Source organism: Bactrocera dorsalis, chromosome 6 (assembly GCF_023373825.1).
Source record: "Bactrocera dorsalis isolate Fly_Bdor chromosome 6, ASM2337382v1, whole genome shotgun sequence".
Taxonomy (NCBI): Eukaryota; Metazoa; Arthropoda; class Insecta; order Diptera; family Tephritidae; genus Bactrocera; species Bactrocera dorsalis.
The window spans coordinates 14,447,838-14,458,401 of record NC_064308.1 but is presented as its reverse complement, the minus strand read 5'-3'; the positions used below and the strand labels follow the sequence as shown (position 1 = coordinate 14,458,401).

At 35.7% G+C, this 10,564-nt stretch overlaps 1 pseudogene; it reads left to right on the top strand.

Moving 5' to 3' along the window:
- The first annotated feature begins 2,454 nt into the window (after positions 1-2,454).
- On the top strand, positions 2,455-2,584 carry LOC125779800 (small nucleolar RNA U3; annotated as a pseudogene).
- The last annotated feature ends 7,980 nt before the right edge of the window (positions 2,585-10,564 follow it).

Sequence of the window (10,564 nt, the reverse complement as noted above, 5' to 3'; positions counted from 1 at the left end):
AAGTTTGGATTATATTGATTTGGTTGATTTTGATTAAAACTTGCCCTAGGGTTCCCTACCGCTTGTGGTCTTTGAAAATTACCCGAATTTGGTTTATACTTATTATTAAATCTTCCACTATTATATTGTTTAAATTGGCCTGATGTATTATGTTTAACATTATTTTCGTATATTTGATTATATGAACCTTGATTTTCTCTACTTCTATAATTTGTATTATGTCTTTGTCCTCGATCAGAATACCTGTTACTATATTTTTCCGCTGAGCTATCTCCTTTTGTTTTAAATTTCATGTATTCTGGCCTAATATTACGGTCTTCAAATCTTCTACTAGCCATTGTCCTTATTATCTCATTTAGGTTCCCTTCTTTATAAATTTTATCTAGTAATACTCCTTGAGTCATCTCCTTTACTGTATTTACCAACAAACTGTCCATGTTACTTAAGTCAATGTAGCTGTCACCCCTATAGTACACTGTCAGTTCGTCCGACTTATATTTAATATTTTGAATTTCTCTCATAAGTTCATTAACAGAACTTACCTTAAGATTCCCAATCTTTTTATATAGATGATGTGGCTCCACTTCGGGTCGATACCTCAATTTTAACGTTTCCTTTATTAGTTGCCAGTTATCTGGTTGAGGTATATTGATGATGGTGCTTTTCGCCTCTCCCTGGATGGTCCTGTAATATATGATTCGCGTCACTTCCTTTTGTAGTTCTGCATCGTTCGTTGTTGATAGCAGGTATTCAATGCTGCTGAATAATGAATTTATGGAAATCTCGCCTGTCCCCGTAAATATCGGCAGGTCATTTACTGTTTTTATGAGTGTACTCGTATGTCTGCTACTGTTGTTTTCTTCTGTCCGGTTTCTCAACTCAAGGTAAGCTTGCCGCATTTGCTCTAATTGTTGCTCTCTGCGAGCAAGCTCCTCTACCAGGTTGACTGCCGCCATCTGAGTCTGATCATTCTCCATGTTTCTACTGCTATCGTAGGCTCGGTGCCTTGACGATTTTGTTTTATTCTCAATGGTTTCAGTTACTTTATAAACTTTATTTTTTGGTGAATTCACGCTCTTCTTGTTTTGAGTCGTGTTCACTGCAAAAAACTTTCACAAAAACTTTTGGTTTTTTTTTCACTTGATCAGGTAAATTAACGCCTTTTAATTTCTATGGTCGTTTTCACTTCTGAACTTTTTGATTTAGTTTTTCCTTTAACAATTAACGTTCACTGCACCTCGGTGGTGTCGATTATTGTGTCTTTCCGGATTTGTATATAGTTAATTATATTCTGGAGGGTCTGGTCAACTCCTGAGTTGTCTACAGAATTGCAGAATTAGTTTGGGGATTTATAAAAAACTATTTATAACGATTTCCGGAAGGAAAAAAAATTCTATTTCTCGAATGCGGTTCGTTTCACTGAATCCTTAATACTTTTTAAGGATCCTACCGACTGCGCCAATTTTGTATTTACGTCGCGTTCGAGCGTTTTTAAAAAACTTTGCACCGAATTAGCCCTAGAGAAATGAAACCAGTAGGTTTGGATATTTGAATCAGACTAACTTTCACTTTATTAATTATAATCGTTCAAGTTACTATTGCAATGAATTATTGCTTACAAATCACAAATACTTATTATACTTATTACATATGTTTACTTAAATGCTGACTAAAGTGATAACCTCATAACTTTACAGATTCTCGGAAATATTGTTAATAAAATGATTTTGCTTTGTATCTTTTAATTTAATTTTTGCGATAGCACAGGAAATGGTATCACATTACAATTTTACTGATTTCCGGTTGTGCTATTTATTTCATTAAGAAATTCTGCAAATTTATCGGTTTTACTGTTTGTTAGTGGCTTATTTATATATGTAACTCGCGCGCATATATGGGAAATTGCACTGTGGGTAATAACTGTAAAATTACCTAACAATTTTAAGTTTCTTTGTAACTACTATAAATTTATAAAATGTAAGATAAATAACAAAAAGTATAATAAATATTTGATTTCATTCATTTTTGAAGTTATACTTCTTATACGACGCCGGAAAAGGTTGCGATAGATTCTGGTTGCGCAACCTTCCATATAAAAGTAACGCAAGGTTGCGCAACCTCGCTCCATCCATATGAATGTAACGCAACCTTGTCTGCGAAGATGTGCGAGCAGCAAGCGAAGCGGTGACAATCGGCGATCGTTTGTTCGTTTCTTTCGGCACAGCTCGGCTTTTCTACCAACAACACAACGTTGCCATGCTTATGCTGTTGTTGTTTTTGTTTTCGTAGAACAATGTTTCAATTTTTGGTTGGTGACATATTCACATGTGTGCGCATAAATATATTTGTATGCTTGTGCATTATTGAAGTTATACTTCTTTTTCTTTTCGTTTGTTCTGCGAATTCTCAACTATTTTGTGTGACTTTTAATTGAAATACTCTGCGTTGGCCTTTCAGAATCACACAGAATCATTTCTGTGGTTTTTGAAATCGACCCACGAGGACGAGGTATATCGTTTTATCTGGGAGCGTGAGATTTAAGAAAATCGCTCGCTTTCAAGGGATAAAACGACTTCTGAGTGGCGATTTTAATGAATAAATTCACAGAATCATTTCTGTGCTTTTGGAAATCTATACTAATAAATATTTTTTTCTTACTAATAGAAAATAAATTTATCACAGCAATATACATAAACATATACATAATATTGCTGTGATAAATTTAATTTCTATTAGTAAGCAAAAAATTAAAAATAAATTTATTAAGACTATACTTCTAAGGGATCACAGCAATGTTATGTATATGTATATACATATTATGCATATCGCTCATTTGCTGCAAGACCGGCATAAATCAAAAAAACGTGATTTTTGAGTTAATGCTGCAGAATTGTTCGTTATATCATACTTCATGTTGAGTGAAAAATTCATATGAATACCTCTTATATGCTCCGCTTGAGAAGAGGTGTAAGGTTGGAGTCACCGTGTAAGGTTGTAGTCAGTTGAAAACTTTAAATGCGTTTTCTGGAGAATCGATTTTGTTGACTTATGCCGGTCTTGCAGCAAATGAGCGATATGTATATACATATTATGTATATGTATGTATATTGCTGTGATAAATTTATTGCGAAAGCAAATGCAAATGTTCTACAAAGTAGGTATATTCTATACTTAAACAAAATTATTAAAACCATCGTATGTTTCTTGCATTCATAACCAAATCATACTCAAGTCAGCGCAACCTAATTGTCAATGGTGGTGTTGGTGGTAAGCGCTTGGAAGGTCAAGATGCTAACACAGGTCCTAGGTTCGAATACCGACAGAATAAATTTTTAATTTTTTGCTTTTAACATCGTATACTATAAAAATAAATATTTTTCTTTATTTTAATTTCTATTAGTAAGAAAAATATTTATTTGTATAGTATACGATGTTAAAAGGCATCTTCTATCCTATCTTGTGTATCTGCACATGCTCATATGAGTGTATGTATACGCATGTGCGCGCATATACTTATATGTACATATATTTGCATACATTGCCTAACAAATAAATCACAAGCATACAAACATACATATGCGTACACATATGAATATGTCACCAACAAAAAATTGATCTTCAAAAGTCAATATGGCAGCCAAATTGGCGAAGAACAAAAGAGAGATGATTACGCTGCATATTCTCTTCCGCAACGAAGAGACGGAACTACTTTCTGAGTCAAAATTCCTTCATTTAGACTTTGCTTTATTCTTCATTTTATGTGCATAATAAATTTATAAAATGTGAAATTAAGTTTTCTAGTTTTCTTTCATATAAAATTATATGCATTTCTGAATATCACTAAGAAGTATAACTTCATCCGCGCGTAGGGACTCCACGCACCTTTTTTTTTTAAAGCATTTAATTTTGTTTATTTGAAATAATAAATTATATGTTTGGTTTAATCTCATTTGCTATAGCTACACGCATTATTGTACAAAAAATTTAAATCAGATAACCTACTTCTTATTTTAGATATAATTTTCGAGGCAAAAAGTTTCACACCAGGTTATTTCTTTAAACTTCCTTATAAAAAGTAATTTCAATATTAACTTCAGTTTATGAACCACTGTTTCTTCAAACACATATGACCAAATGAATCTTATGAGAGCGCAATGTAAATAATTACCCAACAACCCTTCTACCACCCGCCAATCGTAGAATTTCCAACGAATTGAAGTTTTCCCCGAAGAAACGACTCAGCTGATTGCTCTCTCACACCACAGGGTTGCCAGGCTCGATATACAGTAGTAATTATAAAAATTGTCTTCAAATCGAATGCTATTATTTATTATTTATTTAATAGTTTGATTTCAGTTTTGATATTTTATATTATGAAAAATTATAATTGAAAACTTATATGTGTACAAAACTACATATGCGTATTGAGCAATAGCAACTCGTAGCGAAGTGAGAAGATGTTTCTGTCATTAGCGTTTGTATTCTATTTGTTGGCTTAGCCCAGTGATGCCCAAACGCACACTACCAAACTGTGTGCTTGTGTTAAAGTATGAGAGAGCTTGCTGCTACACCCAAAAAAAAATACTAAACTTTAGTATTAATTAATATAAAAAAAAATTTGAAAGTGATTCGACAACTTTTACAAAATTGAGAAATTAATTAAATTCCTTATTAATTTTTTATCAATTACAAAAATAAAAACAATTCACGTGTCAAAAAGAAATTAAAATTCCAAAAATTTTAAGTATTGAATTTATGTTGAAGTTTTCACCTAAACGGCTGTATCAAAAAACTAAAAATCAATATTTTCATGGTTTTGAACCAACTTATCTAAATCTAGTTCGGAGCCGCAAAACTTTATACGAAGTTACCAGTCACATGGTTATGCATAGATACAACCGCAAGCAAGTCCACTTTTGTATCGAAGTTTTCATCTACCGTTTTTACATAAATAATTAATTGGTTCACATCGGATATACCTGTACTCTCGTCAATACATATGGAAAAATACTTGCTTTCTTGCACCCTTCGCATAGTCATATTATAAATATGTCGGCCTGTTACTTCAGTGCGTCGAGTTATAGTTGTCTGTGATAAAGGTATTGAACTGATAGCAGCGAAAACTTCCTGATCTATAGTACTGAAACATTGAAAAACCGTTTGACACATATCTTAAAAAAAAAAACTCTGTCCTCGAATGGTCTTCCCTGCTTTGCCAGCTCTAAAGCAACAGCAAAACTAGCCTTTCGTTGAACATAACGAACGCTTGAGTTTTCCCCCAATGAATCGTTAATGAATTGCTCATAAAACGGTTTTTTTAGGTTGCATATAAATAATTCTCTAGAACTGCCCGTTACCGATTCATAAATAGAATGGTTTCCGCTATAATGCCTTTTAACATAGTACTCCCTATTTCGTTTAGTTATGTGTTTACAAACTAAACACTCAGCATTACCGAAAAAGTTTTCGGAAAACAAAAACTTGTTTTCCCACTCAATATTAAACATAGTAAAATTGTTAATCAGCGCGCACATACAAATTACATGCATAGCAGTCAACAGTCGTTGATCAAATGATTTTCAAATGCACATTAATTTTCCACAATATATAGAGAGCGCTTGACTAATACGTGTGAGCGAATCTGTGAGAGAGCAATAAAGTCGGCCGCCTGCGGGCTAGGTAAAGCGCTTCACTGGCTTGGCCACTCTCAATCAATAATGCCATACCGCGCATATATTTTTATAAATTTTTATTTAATGATTTCTTATATTTTTGAAAATATGTCTTCCCTTTCTATAGCGCATATTATTCTTTTAATACATTTCCAGAGGCAACTTAGATTTTTAAAATTTAAGAAAACAATTATAGAAAAAACCTCAATTCTTTGAATACTTTGATAAAACAACCAAACTGAAAATATCACAAATCATATATTTATATAAGCATTTTCATTAAATGGAACTGCAATATGTTTAAACACAACATATATAATGGTCACAAGTATCTTCTCTTTTTTATATATTCAGATATGCATATACGTATATGCAACTTCAGAAAAGTTGTATGTAAAATTTTTATTTTGTTCGATCTGGCCATACTAGAAAAAGTTATAAAAAACGCTTATTTTGAGGCGCTCTCACACTGGAATAAGTTGGGCATCCCATTATCCCTGCATTCTGCGATGAACATTAAGTTGCAGAGGAATGTAAATGATTTTTTATCGCAACTTCTTATGCCCTTCCCTCCGTACACTGATATTGCCCTCATTTAGCCACGTAGAGAACTCTGATAATAAACGCGTCCGATGGCTGCTAAATTCAAAGGCCGGCCAAAGGGGGGCTTATCTTTTGGCTTATATCTCTTCTCGTAGGAGTGACAAAAAAACAGTATCTTTATTTTTATTCTCTCGTGGCGACGTGTCACTCTCACAGTTACCCTATGCCTTGAATGTAACAAATATTTTTATTTCTCCAAATTTTCAAAAGTGGTATTTAACAACTCCAATTCGGGAAAAAATTCCTGCAAATTGTTTTACAAGTGTGCAAGACATGGGGCGAAAATGGGGTTTTTGTATGGCTTTTAATAAGATGTCTTGTAAATTTACTATCAATTTCCTCAAAAACCGTATTGTGAGAATTTTGGAACTTCAGAATTTGCGTGGCTTCTAGTTCTTAAATTTTATATACTTAATATCGAAGATATTTTCACTTTTGTTCGAACCACCTCATGAAACTTGTAGGTAGGTAGATAAAGGGGGGCGGCAGAACATCCGGGGGCCCGGGCCGCCCGAAGTTGTAGCTACGCCACTGAGCTCATCGTTGCATCGTATGCGATGTTCGCCGTGCCCAACGCGCAAAGGACCATAAATCTTTTGCAGAACTTTTCTCTCGAAAACTCGCAACGTCGACTCACCAGTTGTTGTTATCGTCCAAGCCTCTACACCATATATCAGGACGGGAATAATAAGTGACTTATAGAGTTTGGTTTTTGTTAGTCGAAAGAGGACTTTACTTCACAATTGCCTACTCAGTCCGAAGTAGCACCTGTTGGCAAGAATTATTCTGCGTTGGCTTTCCAGGCTGACATTGTGGGTGGTGTTTATACTGGTTCCTAAATAGACGAAATTATCTACAACTTCAAGGTTATGACTGTCAACAGTGACGTCATTCGTTAGTTGACTGTCGACGCGGATAGACGTGCGTGCGCATCGTTGCGATATTTTCATAGTGTTTTTTTTTCGGCGATTCTCTTTTGTGCGGATATTTGTTTACGCGTTTTAGCTGGCATCGTGTGCATAGCGGTCGGTGAAGTTGCTTGTGTGATCGTTGGGTGTGTGGGTTATTGACCGCGAGAGTTTTGTGCGGGTACACATTTTTGAATAATTTTGTGTATTTTTGTGTACTGATTCGGAGTAATATAGCTGTAAGTGATTTTAGTATTACTACTTTATATACGGGCAACGTAATCATCCACGTTTTTGTTATTGGCGGAAGCTTCGCACGGTTCCAGTATAGCTCCGTGTTGTTGGCACTCTTGCTGACTGGACTGCCTGCCAATGGTTCTGTGCTGAGCATCTGGCGATTAGTTGGCTCAGTGTCAGAGGAGGATTTGCACAAAGGGTGCAAACGTCTGTCCAGCGTTGAAGATAGCGGCTCCTGTGAGGACCAACGGTCATAACAGCGAACCGTTTAGCCCACGGTGCGATTCACTCAGCGCCACATCGTTCGACTCCGGACCGTTATGGGGACATTGTCCGGCCGGCGCACAGTGTATCGCTTAATACAACCTAGATGGACAAAAATATTTTAGTTTGAAAATTAATTGTTTTGGTCGTGTTGATTAATGATTTGAAGTTTCATTGAAAAATTAATATATTTTTTTAGATTTACGAATAGAAAACAAAAAATTTTGTAAAAAATATATTTAATTATTTTTTTAAATTTCAGAACATACAATAACATTTACTTGGATGTATAAAATACGTAGTAATACATAAGTCCATTACATTACAAATAATGAAAAACGCGATGATTAGTAAGGAATTTTTTACCAAGAGACCTAATAATAACAGTAATATAAAAATAACAATAAGACACAACAACAAAATGTTTAATACTATATAGTTACTATATCATTACTCATTGAATGACTCGTCATCACTGTTAGATTCATCTGAATCAGATACTAGATAATCTTTATCGTCATGGTCACTTGTTACCTGACGTGGTACTTTTGATTGTATTGAAAGCGCGACAATTAAATTTCGAACTTCCTCCGGTAATTTATCTGTTCTCTTTCTAGGAACTTCTCTGAGTGAGTTGATTACCGGATCGGATGTTATTAAAAGCATATGCACTTAGTAAATCAATATTATGTTTTACCAAAATTTGAGAACCGCGATTATCACAAAGTGTTGGAAGAAGTTCTTCTTCTTCCAAAACCTTGTTAGTTTCTGTTCTAGTAAAATCAGTTGTTTCCTTTGAAAAAATAAGCTTAATTGGGCGACAATAGAGTGTATACGAAGGCCGCGGATTTTGCCATAAAATATTTTGGCTGGCATCGTCACTCAATCTCAATGGGACAATAGCAAAAACAAACAGATACTCATCAGTAGCATCGCAGTTCTCAAATTTCTGTTTATAAGCGCTATGGCCGGAGCTTCCGTCACATCCCCATTTGCTGATTAGTGTGAATGACGACTTAGAAGATATATTTGCTTTGAAAACTTCACATTGCGCTTCAATTAAACGTTTAGCGGTTTTATCCAAAATGCCTAGAAGTTTAGTTTCGGCGCGCGGTTCTGTTACCAAGATATGCTATTTGCAGGGTAACACAAATTTGTAGACTTACGTAAACTAAAATAGGATGCAAAAGCTTTATGTCCCGCCTTCAATTACCATTTTCGCGTCTGTTTATACTTATACACTTAGAATCCACATAATAAGCTAATGCCTCATCACTTGTCAATCGCCTGCCTTCGCATGTAGTATTACCAGACTTCTTTTTTTCTGTAGATTTCAAACTTTAATCGAAGTAGCTATGTTTCTATTACCCTCCAAGCGATTTGCTGCTTCAGCGGCTACGGTCAACTCGATGGCACTTCGCGATTCTAGTAAGTCTTCGACCCTTGGTTTTTTTGTTTTAAAAGACGACTCTTCAAAATTTTTTTTTGGTCTACCTTCAGGTCGATTGCTTCCAGATGAGGTAGGACAGGGATGTTCCATTTGTAGGTAAAATTGAAAATCTGCTCCTTCTAACCAACTGCGATTTTTGTTTAAAAAACGTTCAATCATCATATTTGTTTCAGTCCATTTTTTCGAAAATTTTGACGAAACACTCGAAATTCTTAACTTCATCTTCTTCTGTGTATCAGGCGTTACATCTGTGGCACTAAATGTTGTGAAAACATAATTAACTAATCGGGAATTTCGTTTTATTTTACCTTTTCCCCATTCTTCAAATAACTCCATTTTTGAAATAGAGCAAACTCGATCTGGAAAAAAAATAATTAAAAATTATGGGCGAAAGATGGGGTACTCGATCAAAGGTCATTGTATAGCTTAAGGTTGCCGTTATACAATATTCAAACATTAGCTTGGATATATGTGGATCAAAAAAGTTGCATACGTTTAAAATTTGAAAATAAAAAGAACACAAACATTTTTATATGAGTTTTCAAAACCCCGTACAACGTATTAGCTAAACGCAAAACAAGTATTAAATTGCATAAAATATACATACATAGCTTCTAAATTCAATTCCATTTCATCAACAGTCGTGTTTTCCTCTCCAAACCTTGTTAAATCACTATTTATATTGTATTTTTTATTTAAATTGAAAACATAAAAATGATAACACCGTATCACTTCGATTAAACTTGTTGTAGTTAACCGTATTCGAATATTTTGCGCAATTCTTACTTAAAATTGTGACATATCAAGGTCACGCCGGTGACGCCGAAGGCTGTGAAGACTTGGTCGGTCGTTGTCAGGAGTAAGGGGCCTGCAACTTCCTCTAATGAGGTGATTAAGAAAGTGTTCAAGGAGGTCGGTCCCTCACTTGGTGTGAGGATCCATGAAGTTAGGCCAGTCAAGGGTGGTGGGGCGCTTATTCGCACTCCCTCTATTCTAGATAGGGAGAGAGTGGCGAATAACAAAAAATTCGAGGAGGTGGGGTTGGACGTCTCTGTCAACCGGAAGTTGGGTCGTCGGGTGGTGGTTCGGGGGGTTCAGGGAATTCATAGAGTAACTACTCCGCCTGAACCTCCACGACTTCAGCCCGGCATCTCAGAGATCGGACGTGAGGATGGTCAGTCGTCCCTGGAAGGTGACCGCTGACGGTAGCACCAATGTCGTCCTTGAAGGTACGAACAAATTGATGTCCGCCCTCTTATAGGCAGGTCGGTGCTACATAAAGTGGTTCTCTTTCAGGGTGCGACCGGATAACCCCGTCGCTGGCTGCTTCCGTTGCAGGGGATTCGATCACGGGGTGGCTGATTGTAGGGCCAGAGCAGATGTCTGCCGGAGGTGCGGTCAGGAAGGCCACAAAGCTGCCGGTTGCGTCC